General features: G+C 41.9%; 1 protein-coding gene across 2 annotated transcripts in view; it reads left to right on the forward strand.

Moving 5' to 3' along the window:
• aplp1 (amyloid beta (A4) precursor-like protein 1) overlaps window positions 1-16,181 on the forward strand; it is a 74,864-nt gene that overhangs the window by 32,205 nt on the left and 26,478 nt on the right. The gene's annotated exons all lie outside the window — the stretch shown is intronic.

Raw genomic sequence — 16,181 nt, forward strand, 5'->3', positions numbered from 1 at the left:
CTTGAGGTGTGGCTTTCCATATTTGCTTGAGCAGCAGGCGAGCAGTGGAGGGGTGGGTGGAGATAGAGGCAGTGATTGACTGCATGTTGATAGACCTGCTTGTACTGAATGAAGGTGAAGTGTAGAGTTACATTAAGCCACCTTTAAGTCTTTAGCATTCTCTTCTTGGAAATAACTTCTAAATATGTCATTTTATTGAACATAGATGAGTTTTAGGGTTTAATCGATGGCAGGAGAGAGTAGTAAATACTCCACTATCGTTCGGAGGTCTAAGCATTTCTGCTTTGTATGGAAAGTGGTGGGAGAGACATAAAGTGCAGGCACCATCCTGTATGCAATCAGGAACAGCAGGTTACACCATGCCCACTTCATACGTGGCAAACTTCAATGAGTCACGCCATCACACTGAGAGAGAGAGTGAGAGAGAGAGAGAGAGAGAGAGAGAGAGAGAGAGAGAGAGAGAGAGAGAGAGAGAGAAGGGAAACACTCTTTTATGGAGCAGCAGGTGGTGCTAAGTAAGTAAGGAGCTCGTTAATGTTTCATTCCTTCCTCATCACTTTGAGATGAGGAAATTTGATTGTTTCACTGTGCTGACCTCCATTTTATGCATTCAGTTTCAAATGTTCTCACACTGGAATTTATTACATAGTGTAACATACTGACTAAAGATTAACGAGTTGGTAAGTTTCTTGTCCCCATCTTGATCTGATTCTGTTTTTGAAAGGACATTTTTACACCAACATTGGTGTTTTTGCACTATGGGAAGAAACTAGATCACCTGGAAGAAACCCATGCGGACAGAGGAAGAACAAATCAGGCACCAAGGAGCACACTCCTCCCAGATTAATTAATTCACTTTGCCCAAGTCTCCCCCAGTTTACTCACAGCCAGTTCTACACATTAGCTCTGATTCTCCCCAAGTCACTGCAGAGTTTGGAGCTTCCACTGACACAGGTGAAGCCAACCCCTGTTTCTTTTCTAACTGCTGCTAACACTGTATACCACATAGTGCTTTAAGGAGATAACTAACTACCCAGCTCTGTTATGTTACCTTTCAGCAGGTAGTGTCACAGTCACACAGCTCCAGGGTTCTGGAGGTTGTGGGTTCTAGTCCTGCTCTGGGTGACTGTCTGTGAGGAGTTTGGTGTGTTCTCCCTTTGTCCCTGTTTCCTCCGGGTGCTCCAGTTTCCTCCCACACTCGAAAAACACATGTTAGGTGTGTTAGGTAGGTGGATTGGCAACTCAAAAGTGTCCATGTGTGTGAGCGAATGTATGAGTGTGTGTCACCCTGTGAAGGACTGGTGCCCCCTCCAGGGTGTGTTCCTGCCTTGCGCCCATTGATTCTGGGAAGGCTCCGGACCCACCGCAACCCTGAACTGGATTAATGTCCATGTCTTTCCAGCTTTAGCAGTCACCAGAGCATGTCTACCTGTGCTTCAGGCCCAGAGAGTGATGAATGATTCTCCAATGTTTTACACAGTTTCCTCGTTATCCGGTAATGCTTCTGCAGAACCATTGGATTTTGTGACACGTCAGGCTTTCCTGAACTTGGCCAAGGTGTGTTTTGGAGCCTCATAGCAGCCCTGGCAGGACGTTTTCCCCTTGGCAAGAGACCTCGAGAGCAGAGCGAGTGCCTGATCAAGCAGCAGGGCTATGAACCATGTCTCAATGTGAATGGAAGTAATTGAATTTTGCGAAATGAAACAGTCCCATTGTCCGTCTAAAGGAAGAAAAAAAGGGGGGCTTGCTGATGCTGTTCTTGATGTAGTCGCAATTATTCTATAAAAAGGAAGCAGATTTCATTTATGCAGGACAGGCGACATACCCCATAATGAGTGGCAGGGGTTGAATGATGGATGACAATCGGAGAGAGAAGATGGAAGATTGTAGGGTGGTTCAAATAGGATGCTTAGTCATACATCTGCGTTTTGGACGGAGGAGGACGAGAAATTAAAGCATTCTTTTAGGATCTATTGTTCTATTCATGTGTTTAACAGCGCATATTTGTGTGTGTGTGTTTGTTGAATATGATAGAACTTGACAATGGTGATAGAAACCCGCAACAGTTTGACGTTGTTGTTTTGATATTAGTGAAGACAAGTGCGTGTCCAATTTAACAAGTCACCCTTGAGCAACTAGTCATAACAGTGAGTCAACCCCACGCCTGCTCTCCATCTGTGCGTGTGTGTGTATGAGGAGTGTAGGAGTGAAGAGAATATATTCTAGAACAGGAGTGTAGTTATGAGTGTGCAGGAAGGTTCTGTGCCAAATGGTTATGTGGGAGAATCCTGGCGTAACACAGTGAACTTATCGTGACACAGTGAGACGGGAGGCTCTGTGCTGTACCTGCAGCTCACAGTCACGACCCTGAGATTAGAGCAGGAGATGCATCACACAGGGTGGAGCAATGTCATGATATTTAGTGCCATGAGGATAAGAATCACATGGTCGCTTGAGCATATCATAGATATTAAAACTGACCAAATGCATGTTTTATTTCACAGAGAGAATAGCTGGTCTGGTTTACTGGAAAATGTCATTGTCCATTGTAGCAATTGATAGAAACATCTTGATATATGGTAATGTTGTGTTACAGAGTCACAACACTTGAAAAACCATTTTCACTTGATGTTTTTAAACTGATGAGTTGCAAATAAAATAACACATCCATCTTAAACCACATTTAAAATCCTTTTATAAATGTGTTATCCATCTAAACCCTCACCATATATTTAATTTTCAAGCTTGATCTCAGGTGACGCCATGTTGATGGTTAGTGTTCTCCTCCGAGTATGTTGAGCTGTCCAGTGATGCTACATCAGAAGCAGTTAGAAAAGGGAATAACTGTTTCTGGCCAACATGTTTTTTTTAGAGTTATCCTTAAATGACAGCTAGCCTTTGTGGGATTCAAACCTTCCCCTAAAATGAACCGACCCCATTGCGCATGACGTGGAGACTCTGTCCCAAAACAACCAAAGGGTGCCGGGGGTGGGGTTGGGCCTGTTCATCCACCATCTGCTGCCCCATCTACCCAGCTGGTGACTGGGCTTGCTTAATCTGGGCTGATGAGCCCCAGAGCAGCGAGCAGCAGGCTGGACTGCCGCTGCAGAAGCCCTAACAAACCCCTTCGTCCAAGCTCGGGTCAGGGTTAATTAGCAAGTGCAGGAAAATAGATAGTTATATGATGTACAAGAATGACCACTGCACCAGCTCCTCATCTAGCATTTCTTATGAAATAAAGGGTAGTAATTAGACAAAAATACATTAGATGACAATTTAATATCACGATTATCATGGTAAGATGATTATAATGGTAATGTCATTATCATTGCGGTATTGTTGAAATGTGCTGTTATACACCCACTTAAATCATTATTTATTTAATCATAAAAATTAGCAGCACCTTATATATTTATTTAAGTAAGGTAATAATCAACAGGCATCAGTATCATCATTTTATAAACCTACATTTTATTGTTTTTGCACTTATTTCAACTCCAAGCACAGGAAGGAAAATGTGCTTGAAAGCTTTTAAGGTGTTCTCGGCACAGTTTAAGGTACAAAGTGTCTCTGAAATTTATTCTCAAGAGGTGGCACAGAGTCCTGCACCATTTATGGTGGAATGGGTGGTGATTTTGTAATTCTGGCTAGAATGCATTCTTTGTCTGATGGAGATGTCTTGTTTGTCCTTCAAAATTTAACAAAATAATTAATCCAGCGCATTTCTACAGCCACGCCTGTGTTTACAAGATGGCAAACAATTCGCCCATTAGCTTTTCAGTGTGGTTCCTAGTCTCAACACCATGTTCTCCCCTGGTTTTGAAGCTCCTTGATGAGTGAAATCAAGCCAGGGAGGTGAGATTGGGCATTACACCATGGATCTGTCAGTGTACACCTGGGAGACTGTTCCTAATTTTGGTTGATTTTGTAACTTACATGAAGTTTTTAAACTGTGATAATTGACATTAAAACTGTAGCAACAGCATCTAGTCTTCTGGGAAGGCTTTTGACTAAACTACTATGAAAATGGGATGACATTCAGCTGTGAGAACACTAGTGAGGTCAGGTACTGATGTTGAATGATAAGTTCAGGATCACAAACGCCACTCCAACTCAACAACCTGCTGTTATTTCTTGGCTGCTGATCTGTCATTTCCACCTAGAGCTGTAAGAAGTGTAGAAGGGAAAAGGCTTAGCTGATGGAGCTGCAGTGGCCAGGCTTTAAACCAGCACTAATTACAGCCTGCGATTAGCATGCAATGTGTAATTAGCGACGAGCGCTAACAGGGGTCGTCTCTCTGACTGAACCTGAGCTCACAACACTTTTTCATCAGGCCTTGAGACCCTTTCCACACTCTGCTTTCCTCATCAAGGCCTGGCAGGCACTCCAAGCCCAGCGCTGAATAATTAATTGATGTGATTACAGTGATGAATGCACAGCAATCTTGCACGGCCTGTAGCAGCCGGAAAGCGAGGAGGTGTGGGGGTGAAGGGGGAGTAGCGGTGTGTGTGGACAGTAGGGGGTTCTGTATAAAATCTGAATTGAATGGGACAGAATTCAATTCAAGAGGGACAGGGAAATGAGTGTAAGGGAGGGAGAGGTAGACAGACCATGGTCGTGATCTGTAGAGAGAGAGAGAGAGAGAGAGAGAGAGAGCGAGGAGATGGGTTGGGGTTAGTGGAGCTGGGTGGACACCCACTGCCAGGCCATCTGTGCCCCAGCAGCTCAAACACAGACGAATATATGTGTGTGTGTCCACAGTTCTATTCAAAAGGTTGGGGACACTGATTTCCTTCATACTTTTAATATTAACGTGAAGGTTGTTTTATCGGCTTGCAATGACAATAATAATAAAACAGGGGTTAAAAAATGTACCTGTTGAAACCACCTTTGTGCAAGAAGACAAATTCTTAGTTTATACAACCTGGCCTTCATACCAAGGAAAACACTTATGTACAACCTTTGCAAATATTTTTCCACTTAATTAAAACTGTATTAACATGTAGCATCCATTAAGTAATGGCTGTCTACTGTAGTTTGTGGCTGACCCTGATGGCAGGCCTCCAGCCCTGGGTTATAAATAGCTTAACTCACCCAGATTCAGGTGGCCAAGTTTAAATCCTCACAGACTGAACCTTAACTTAATTAATCTCCCAACACAAGCACATCTTGTCATAATAATAAAGCCTGCTTACAGAAAGAAACCCTGCCATTCTTCTTTACTGTAATAAAAATTAAAGAAAGACTGTATGCTTCTTTAAGGAACCATTTTCAGCACCACTATTGCTAAAAGTCAAAGGACATGTTTTCAGGTCTAAGGAAAACACAACACACACTTGATTAATTGTATTTCTGTATTTAATACGTTTTAAATATATCCATGCCACAACTATAAATGTGTTCGACCAACAGGTTTCGAACATTCGGGAATTTGGGACATGCTCATCAACCAAATCAGAAGTCTGGATTTCGGAATATGTTTTTTGGCCGATCACAAGCCTAGATTTTAATTTTGGGATTTATAGTTAGAGTTAGAGTTCAGGAATGTACTGAAAGTTGTCATTTGCATGTTTTGCGAAAAAAAAAATAATGAACTGAAGAAAATAAACCACAGTGAAAGAGTTAAAAAACATCTAGATTAATTTACTTAAAATAAGCAAAAGCCTTATTTATTAATTATTTGAAGCAGACACTTTGTTTCCTGTTGCAGTGCAGCAGTTTTTAAACATGTGTCTCTGTGAGTGAAGGAGCAATAGTGACCTGTCTGAAATGATACACAGTCCATGAGATCATCTCAGAACACACTTTCTAAATGGAGATGAGCATGGACACACACACACACACACACACACACACACACACACCAGTGCTCTCTATTTATCCTGATTGATTAAAATGGGTTTGATTAGTTAAAAGATTTGTGACACATGACAGAGCATTGCCCCGCCCACTTTCCCTCCACCAGCTTTACTCCTCAGGGCTTCGGCATTGCATCATCGCTGGGCATGAGGTCATCCTGCAACAAAGAAAAGGGGGGGGGGGGAGAGAGAGAGAGACAGCCCTAGGAAAGAGAAATATAAAAAATAGACAAAGGAAAAGAACTGAGAGAAAGGAAATGAGAGCGTAGATATAGAGAGTGATAGAGAGCAGATAACAGAAAGAGCGAGTGGTAGAGGGAGAGAGCTGCTGAAAATGGGAGAGAGAAATAAAGTTCAAGGGCTGAATCTGTACTGAAGTAGAACTCGCTTCTCTACCTCTCTTAGGATTACACAGGCTACTTTTGTTCCTGTAGTTTTAAGACTGCTATATGTAAATGATATGCAAATTCAGATTGGCTGTCTTGTATTCAGGATGAATGGGCTAAACTACTTTCGGCAGTAATGCATTTGTTTGTGTGACATCTCAGAATCACTGGGCTGGAAACAGACTGTTGACTGGTGGGTGATTAGTGAATTTAGGAAACATTAGAAAAATTGTGACAACCCAGTGGAAATATTAAAGGGCTCATTGTGTGTGTGTGTGTGTGTGTCCTGTGATGGACTGGTGTCCAGGGTGTGTTCCCACCTTGCGCCCAGTGATTCCAGGTAGTCTCCGGACCCACCATGACACTGATCTTCATACGTGATTACAGACGAGTTTAGTTCACACGTCCAGATAAAGGCTAGTGGATAAAGGATAGTGAAGTGTTCTGAATATGAAACGTCAGGCTGTAGATGAGCTGGGGAGATGTGACTGGCCTTTAAAGAGATTTATAAAACAGCGAAAAAAAGTGTAGTTTTAAACTCTGGGTTCAGTAAAGAGCAAAAAGAAGGTTCTTTATCATTAAAAGTGTATGTGTGTGTGTGTGTGTGTGTGTGTGTGTGTGTGTGTGAGAGAGAGAGAGAGAGAGAGAGAAAGGAGGAATACCATAAGACCCCTGTTCTCATGTCTTCACTTAATGATGAAACTGGGTTTCTGTGGGAAATGTGTGTGTGTGTATTTGATAAGTTTAAATTAACTGGACTAAAGCTTCTGGAGACATGTTTCCCTTTGGACAGAACACGCTGAGAAATCTGGTGAAAAAAGCTGGTGTTTTTCTGCAACTTGCGCAAAGTGTGTGTGTGTGTGTGTGTGTGTGTGTGTGTGCGTGTAGAAGATACACACAGATCTCATCCAATTAAGCAGTTCTTCTAGGGTTAGAACTCACTCTGTCAGCACTCTCTCTCTCTCTCTTTCTGCCTCTGTTTAATTCTTTATTTTCATGTACGACTTTTACTTTCTTACTGTTTCTTTCTTTTTTCTTTCTTTCTCTTTGTTTCTTCACTTTACTTTTTTTTTTCATTTCTAAAGTCCTATTTCTCGTATTCATTACTAACAGGGCATTGTATGTGTTTGATCCATTCAAAGGAGAATGTGATTATTTTAAACTGAATTAAATTTAACTGAGCAGAAATGATCTAATGAAATAGTGCCTAATAAAATTAGAGTGATGTTTAACAGTGCAGAAAGATAGCAGAGAGAAATGATTGTCTGATTCAAAACACTGTATTTCCATTATGAATATGGTGAAGGGTGTGAATAAGTGGATGTAGACTGCTCTTTACAGGCCAGGTATTTTTGGGACATCCTTTAGCAAAGCTAAGGTAAAGCTCCCAAACCATGCTCAGGATTACACCTGAACACAGTGGGTGGGGTAACTGTACAGTACAAAACCAGTGTCCTGTACAAGAAACAACCACACAAACCCAAATACACAAATATTACTCCACACAAACCTGGGAGCCATTTTTCATGGCCCTGGCCCCTTAACCCCCACCAAAGCACTGGGACCATGGCAGATTAAAATTAGAATCACTTTACTGACCACTGTGCTTGCACACAAAGGAATTATTCTCCACATTTAACCCAATTCATGCAGTGAAATGCACATTTAAACACACTAGTGAACACTAGGGGGCAGTGAGCACACATGCCCAGACCAGTGGGCAGACCTAGGCACGGCACCCGGGGAGCTGTTGAGGGTTAGGTGCCTTGCTCAAGGGCACTTCAGTCACGACCTGCCGAGATAGAATGATATTAAATTATAGCACTTTGCTTCTCATGCTTAAAGTACTACAGTACCTCAGTACCCAGAATGCATTGCCTCAAGTGTATTACACATTTTCTACTCCGTATCTCTCACCATTCTCTACTGTATCATCTCTGTGGGTGTGTTTATTTTTAACATAGTGATATACCTTGAAACCTCATCAGACGATGCATTTTTAAAATCTCAATGAATCAAAACCAGGCCTTGTTTTTATTTAAAACTGCTCATTCACAACACACAGAGCAAACAATAAGATATGGCTTGAGGTAATTTTTCTGTATGTAAGGAGAAATGTGTATGTTGTTGCTGTCAAAACAGAGTACATGGACTAAGGGCACTAAAAGTAAGTAAAGGAAAATGGAATGATTAGAGTTGGTGTCACTTCCTCACTTTGCTCTTATTCTCACTCTTTCTTTGTTTTCCTATATATATTCACCTACTGTCTCTATCTCTTTTTCTCCTCTATGTCACACACACACTCATTCATTCATTAATTCATTCATTCATTATCTGTAACTGCTTACCAGTTCAGGGTCACAGTGGGTCCAGAGCCTATCCCTGGAATCCCTGGGTGCAAGGCAGGAAAACACCCTGGAGGGGGCGCCAGTCCTTCATAGGGCAGCACACACTCACACACTTTTGAGTCGCCAATCCACCTACCAATGTGTGTTTTTGGACCGTGGGAGGAAACTGGAGGAAAACCAGGGAGAACACAGCAAACTCCTCACACACAGTCAAGCGGGACTCGAACCCACAACCTCCAGGTCCCTGTAGCTGTGTGACAATGACCCTACCTGCTGTGCCACCGTGCCGCCCTATATATGTTCTTAAGAGCTATATGTAATACAATATCTAAATATAAATGTAATACAATTTTTGTTATAGGACGATTTGCTTCGCCTTGAGAGGATATAATCTAAACCATTATCTTGGGCAAGCCTAATGTGTGTGTGTGTGTGTGTGTGTGCGCACATTTAGTCTTGCATGTGTGTTCATGTGATCATGAAGTTGGACCCCAAGACTCCTGATGTTTTTGGGATCGATAGCAGGCCTGGGTATTGATCCAGCCTCTGTGTTTGTGTGTGTGTGTGTATGGTGGGGGGTTTTGGACCAGAGTTTGTGCACAGATTCACGTTATCTTCTCAAATGTCCGGAAGTCAGTACAATGGCATTGACTTTCCTTGTGAGGGAAAAATTAAATAAATAAATAATCTCTCTCTCTCTCTCTCTCTCTCTCTCTCTCTCTCTCTCTCTCTCTCTCTCTCTCTCTTTCTCTCTCTCTCTCTCTCTCTCTCTCTCTCTTTCTCTCTCTCTCTCTCTCTCTCTCTCTCTCTCTCTCTCTCTCTGTCTCTCACTCACACACACACCCACACACACACACACATCCATTTAGCCATTAGCTCAGCAACCAGATACTGTAGATTAGCGAGACGTTAGCTAGCCTCTCTGGAGATTAGAGAACATTATCCAAAACAAAACAGTCCTCAGGCACGCAGGACCCTGGGGTTGAAGATATCTGAGCTATGTCACACAGTGTATGGACAGTTTAGTGCTTTTCCAGCACTGTAACATAGTAAATAACTTAATACATTCAGTTCTGTGTTTTATATTGGCTAATACTTGAGAGCTTGTTAGGTGCTCTTCAATGATCAGGGCCAATATATATAATAGTCTATCCCAAGGGGGACTACAGGGCTATGCTAGGTGTAGCTTAGCATAACTCAACCCCTTGACCTGCTGATGAGCTCTCGTCCCTCTCTGCCATTGTATTCTCTGAACTTATGTGTGCTTTTAGATTCTTTACACCTTTATTTGCTATACATGGGAAAACATGGGAATTTCTTTTTTAATTCATCTGAGACCTTACATTTACGTTTTGCCATAGCTGCTCCAGATGAGGGTGGGTACATGAGCTTTGCCTGACAAGGACTACTATAAACAAGGACTACTGACGTGCAGACTGATCAATTAAATGTTTACAGAGAAGGTTATCGACAAATAACGGTAGCTCTACAGTCAGACCGTGCAATCAGAAGATTTTAGGCTACTTCACCACTCCCCCTTCATACTCAAGTAACCCAAACGGAGTAGGGGAGGGCGGGACTAGTTTGTGAATGAAACGCTTCATGAAATTCTATGTAAGCCCTAGAAAAACAAAATCCCGGACGTTTGTGAAATTCCGCCCGGACATTTTTTAAGTCTAAAAAAGACGACATGTCCGGGTAAAAGAGGACATCTGGTCACCCTAGTGAATCAGGTATTGTGGTGTTTTAAACCCACTACTCAAATATATCCAGACAAGTATGGCTCTGAGTTCAGAAACTGACCTTTGATGAAGAGCTAGAGTAAGATTAACAGAAACCGTGTGGCAGCAGATGAGCTACTGATCTAATGTGTACTCCAACAAGACGGAAGTATGGGGTTTCTGACAAAGTGGCCAGTGATTGATTATGTTTTGCAGTTTTAACTTATTGCAGAGGAATGCTGTGTGCATGAACATATGTACATAGACAACAAGCACAGTTAGATAATGAGATTACTACGTTTCTACCTCCAGATGTTCCCGCACTGATATTTCTGACAGCATTGCACAATGAGATGAGAATCAGCACTTTTAGCCAGGTTGTGGCTCAGAGCCAGTTTAGTGAGCAGTGGAGTTTTGTGTCCACTTTTAATGAGCGCATGGAGTGTGTGTAGCTCAGGTATACGTCAAGAGTGTCAGACTCTCACTGACTTACACACACACATAAACTGCACACTCATGCTAACCCAGTGTTTCACGCTGATGTTTAATCCAGCAGTCCTAATGGTGTTTTCCTCTGGTGTTCTCGACACTCTGCAAATGCCTTCTCTCCTGTGGCCCTCCTCTACTAATTGTATATTTACAACCTCGCCTTTATATATTTATTTTGCTCATAAATTTTAATTACAACTTCAAACGGTATGGCCTGGGCCAGCTGAGGCAGGGCTTTCCCTTTGATCACTTTCTCATTCGCCCTTTTTTTCTCCTCATCCCCTCGTCCCCCTGTGGGCATCTCTACCCTAATTGGTTGCGCGAGAGTTGTGCGTCTCCTCTGCCAGTCCCTCTGCCTGTCATTGAAGATTAAAGTGCACGGGGCCGCTAGTCCTGATCCGGGTTGCCAGAATGAGACCCCCGCGAGGGTTGTCACTGAATTCAGGAACCTCTGGAGTGTAACATGACCGAGTGTTCGGAGCTCTGTTTCTGTACAACTGCTATTAACTAGCGCCCTATTAGCAGCCTTTCATTTTTAGTATTTACATGTGCTTTAACTAGTGTTGTGTAAAGCTGTTAATAGCAACAGTTTGGGGAAATGAAATCTAATTTACGCAATTTACCACCCTTTTCCTAAGTATATTCAATTAGTTAAAATCCTTATTTAGGTTAGCGCTACAGCTTTGAGGCTAATAGCTAAAGAAAAACAGCATCATGCAAACTACACTGTACGTCTAAATGTTTGTAGACACAACTTCTAATGAGGGAATGCAGCTTCTACTGTGGTTCATCACTGGAGTATTATCCAAACATTAAATGAAAAGGGATGTTCTGAAGTAAATGCACATGATCTTAATGTCCCCAAGCTGAACGTCAGGCATTGGCTATAGGGATACATGCCATCTGCAGAACAATCTAAGAGATAATACACAAAATTGTAACACATATATGGCAAAGATATTAGATTTGATGTAAGATTTAGGTCATAAATGAACACTTGGTTGAATTTTTAACCTTTAAATTACAGCTTCAAAATCATTGTGACGCTCCACTGATCTGTAATAGTAAAAATGGAGCCTCTGTTTTTACTACTTTGGGCTCAGCACTGCAGAAACGGCACTATGCAACTTTTGGGGGAGGGTAGGTAAACACACACACCCTCCCTCCTTGCTCCCCCTTGATTTCAGGACAGTGCTGTATGTGAATTACTCTCTACAAATGTAGGAGGTGCCCCAGAGCAAAATAATCAAATCTTACCTAGTGTTTCTTCAAATTCTAAACTAAACCCATTAAAAAAATTGCAATGCAAAGGTACATGCAGGGCATTGTAAGGCCAGTAATATATTAATTTATAATATAGTAAAATCTGTATTGCATATAAAAATTGAGGACACACAAAGGTTAATTGGAAATTCATGTACATGTTAATTTGTTCATTCATTCATTAACTAATTTTCCATAACAGCATCTTTCTGGTTATGTTTGTTGTGAGCCCAGAATCTATGGGGCTTGCTGGAAGTTGTGGATAATAATTCAAATGGCTGTATTTGCAAAGTTGACCGATTCTAAGACCACTGTTTTACACTCATATGACACATTTTACTTTTAATTCAAATGACAGATTGTATATTTACACTGGTGTTGCTAAGATAAAGCTGAGTTTTTTGGTTATTATTTATTTATTTATTTATTATTTGCACTGATACTTTCCCCAGATTTTTATAGATGAGGTTTAATCTGGGACAAATCTCTCTAGAGACTAGCTCTGACCACACCAGATTGTAGACAGTTGTGAATAATCCACAGTAAATCCCTCAAACCACAGCCGCCTTGTCTTGCTTACAGTTGAATTGTACTGTTTTTGCTGTGAGTTACTATATAAGTAGGCACTGCTTTACTGGTTAAGCAGTGTTTTGAAAGAATTTGTTACAGTTTCTTAGTTGATTAGATTTACATAGAAACACAAACTTACACACACCACTTTGAACATTTAGGCATATCAAATGGACCTAGCCTTACCCAGAACAAACCAAACTCCTCGTATATGGCCATATACCATGTATATTCTGTACATTATCTGCTGAAGACTTCAAATTTTCGCTGAAAATCATTTATATTTGTTCCAATTAAATTTTGCAACTGGAATCTGTTTCATAACATTTTATTTTCATTCATTCATTCATAACATTCATAACATTCATTGTATTTAACCGCTTATCCAGTTCAAGCCTATCCGGAATCACTGGGTGCAAGGCAAGAACAAACCCTGGAGGGGGAACTAGTCCTTCACAGGGTGACACACCCTCACATATTCACTCGCACCTATGGACACTTTTGAGTTGCCAATCCACCTGCAGCTTGTGTGTTTGGACTGTGGGAGGAAACCGGAGGACCTGGAGGAAACCTACACGGACACGGGGAGAACACAACAAACTCCTCACTTGAACCCACAACCTCCAGGTCCCTGGAGCTGTGTAACTGCGACAATACCTGCAGTGCCACCCTGCCACCTAATTTTATTTTCAATTATATTATTATTATTAATAGTAATAGTAGCAATAGAAGTACTAATACTAATAGAAGTATTTGTAGTAGTAATACAAAGTTGTAAACTGCCTAGTCAGCTACATCCTTAGTAACAACACCCAGCTAATCAATCAATCCTGTCCAGTTTACACTCTTTTTCCCTCCTGTTCTCTCTCTCCTGAGCTCTGTTGATGTTCCTAAGTGGCCTGGCAGTCAATGAGCTTGTATTAACACCTGACTGCAGCTCAGGGGTTACCGTTAGCTTTGGGTAACAACGTCCCACGGGCCTTCCTCCGGCAAGGAACATGTCCCTGATCGATACCAGCTTCCTGCAGAGGAAAGTGAGGAAGGGGAGAGGGAGGAGAACCTGCTAGAAATAGGCAACAGGGGAAGAAACAGTGGAATGAAGATCACTCATTGTCTTAGGATGTAAACACAATTCAGGAAAAATTAATGAGCAATATAAAGCAGGACAATATAGGCCTACTTTATACACTGTATTGAGCCATTTGTTCCCTAACCTGGAATGATATAAAACATTCTGGCATGGATTTGCTCTTTACATTGGTGGGGACCTTTGAATCTACAGTTAATTCCAAACCATGTTCATAGCCACAGAAACTTTTTTTTCTGTATCAAAGCCTAGAATTGCCATTAACGTTATTTTGATGGACTCATTTCATTAGCAGACTTGACTTTAAGTGGCTTACATGTTTCTTGGAAAAATAGCTCATCTCCACCCTCTTCTTTTTTGTTGCCATCTTCACTCGCATTTGACACCCATGTTGCCCCTGAATCTTGCACAGTAAGTCTTGCATATGACTAGAAAGGTTTCCTTCCAGTTTTGGCGATGCTAACAACCAAACATAGCTACAGAGCCTCACGTGACAGGAGGGAAATGCACAGCCAATCATACTGGCCATATTTATTGTGGGGAGCAGTGGCGGATGCTGGTCTTTCAAGGAGGGGAAGCTCAATTTGGGCCTACATCATAAAATGTATCGGTTTATTTATATGTAAATTCTAAATTCTAAAGAAAATGATCTGTGACCCTGTCGTACCAACAAGGCGTCTTTTCCAGGGACTTGACTAGTGTCCTCAAAATGGCCAGCAGAGCTAGGCTGCTTAAACTGCCTTGGCCCATGTGAAGTGTGTCCGCCTGTGAGTGCTTTGTGACGGTGGAGGGGCTCAGCAGCACCCGCTGGACAGAAACTGCGATAGAAGAGTGATAGAAGTCAGTCTAAAAACACAAGCAGCTACAAAAAAAACCCCCACCAGAAATAGAAGCTCGATTTGTCGCTAGTCGTTTTTAACAAAGAAAATGCCACTAAGAGGATTAAGAAAGTCTCAGGTTCAACTCAGAACAGAATGAAAATTTAATGCTCCCACGGATCTTTACACCGCTGATTTGCTCATTTCATCCAATCATCATGCAGTAGCTGAGCGTCGGGCCCAGCCGAGGCCAGCCCACTGCCCCATTGTCCCCCAGAGACACTGAGCGTCCGATTGGTGGGACAAAGCCCAGCATTTATCCAATGACTCGTCTCGTTTCGCTGCACTTTGCTGCTTCGCTATTGAACACTGTGGACACTCAGCTCTGTCCACGGCTATACAGCACAGCGCTGGCACATGCTTTGTATTGAGCATGGTGATGGTAGGCTCATGTGCAGCTGCTCCAGAGCCATGTCATGCATTCCTATGTTGATTACACATGCTGTAGTGGCATAAAGTATTGCATTCATTCAGGTTTAAGAGCCTGATTTGTGTGATTACTCTGCACGTCTGTCAGTATCACACTGACTGTTCATGAGGGTCTCAACCAATCACTCAACAGCTTATTCATGTTGACCCACTGAGGCATTTTTGAATGGACTAAGTGCTTTTTTGCAAATCATCACATCGTAATCATCAGCCCATTTCCGAATAATCTCTTAAGGAGATGTATCTGGGGAGAATGGAGGCATACACATCAGAGAGAGCAAGGGGAAATAACCAAGTGATGGAGAAAATCAGATAAAAAAAATAGAGAGGAAATGAAGAAGAGGATGAAACCCTTTCTGAAATGACCAGGTCAAGCTGGGTGGTTCAGAGGGTGTCTCAGTGCTTTAATGAGACTTGTGGCTTTTCACAGCATTAATTCAGTCATTTCTCCGTGATTCTGTGTGAATTTTCAAAGCTGCAGGGAATGATGGGACTTTCGTGTGGTAATTTTTTGGCACGTCACAAACCAATGTGTCATTTGAGGTGGATCAAGAACAACATATGGATACTTCAAAGGTTCTTAGAGTATAGTGGAATATAAATTTGGTAGTGGAATATTACATCAAACAAGAACGTGAGAATGAATGAACACACAAGAACGCATACTGACTGGGTATTTTCCATAATACATGTCTGCCAAAGAATGGGAAAAGATTTACTGGGAGCTGTTTTGGTGTAACATTGCAGACAAGAAGTAGGCTATATGTAGTTCCCATAGTTAGTTTCAGTGGTTGTTAAGGCCATTTGTCAGGCAGTCATCCAGGGTACCTTTAACACACATTTGATTTTTTTTTTGCCACCCCTGGTTTTATTTTTCTGAGCAGCTGTGCTCCGTCCCTAAAATGGTCAGGCTGTGGCTGTTTACATCTAAATTCACAATGCACACACACACACACACACACACACACACTGATTGGGGATGGATAAGCTGCATTTAGAGTAATCAGTGAGTCTGGCTCTGGCTCAGTGTCACAGTCAATAATGGCAGGCCATGTTACCCCCGGTTGCTGTAATGATAAAGACTGCTCTCCCTTCCTTCCTGTCTCTCTCTGTATGTGTCTCGCTCCTTTACATTCTCTCTCTCTCTCTTT

The sequence above is a fragment of the Hoplias malabaricus genome, chromosome 1, assembly GCF_029633855.1.
Source record: "Hoplias malabaricus isolate fHopMal1 chromosome 1, fHopMal1.hap1, whole genome shotgun sequence".
NCBI lineage: Eukaryota > Metazoa > Chordata > Actinopteri > Characiformes > Erythrinidae > Hoplias > Hoplias malabaricus.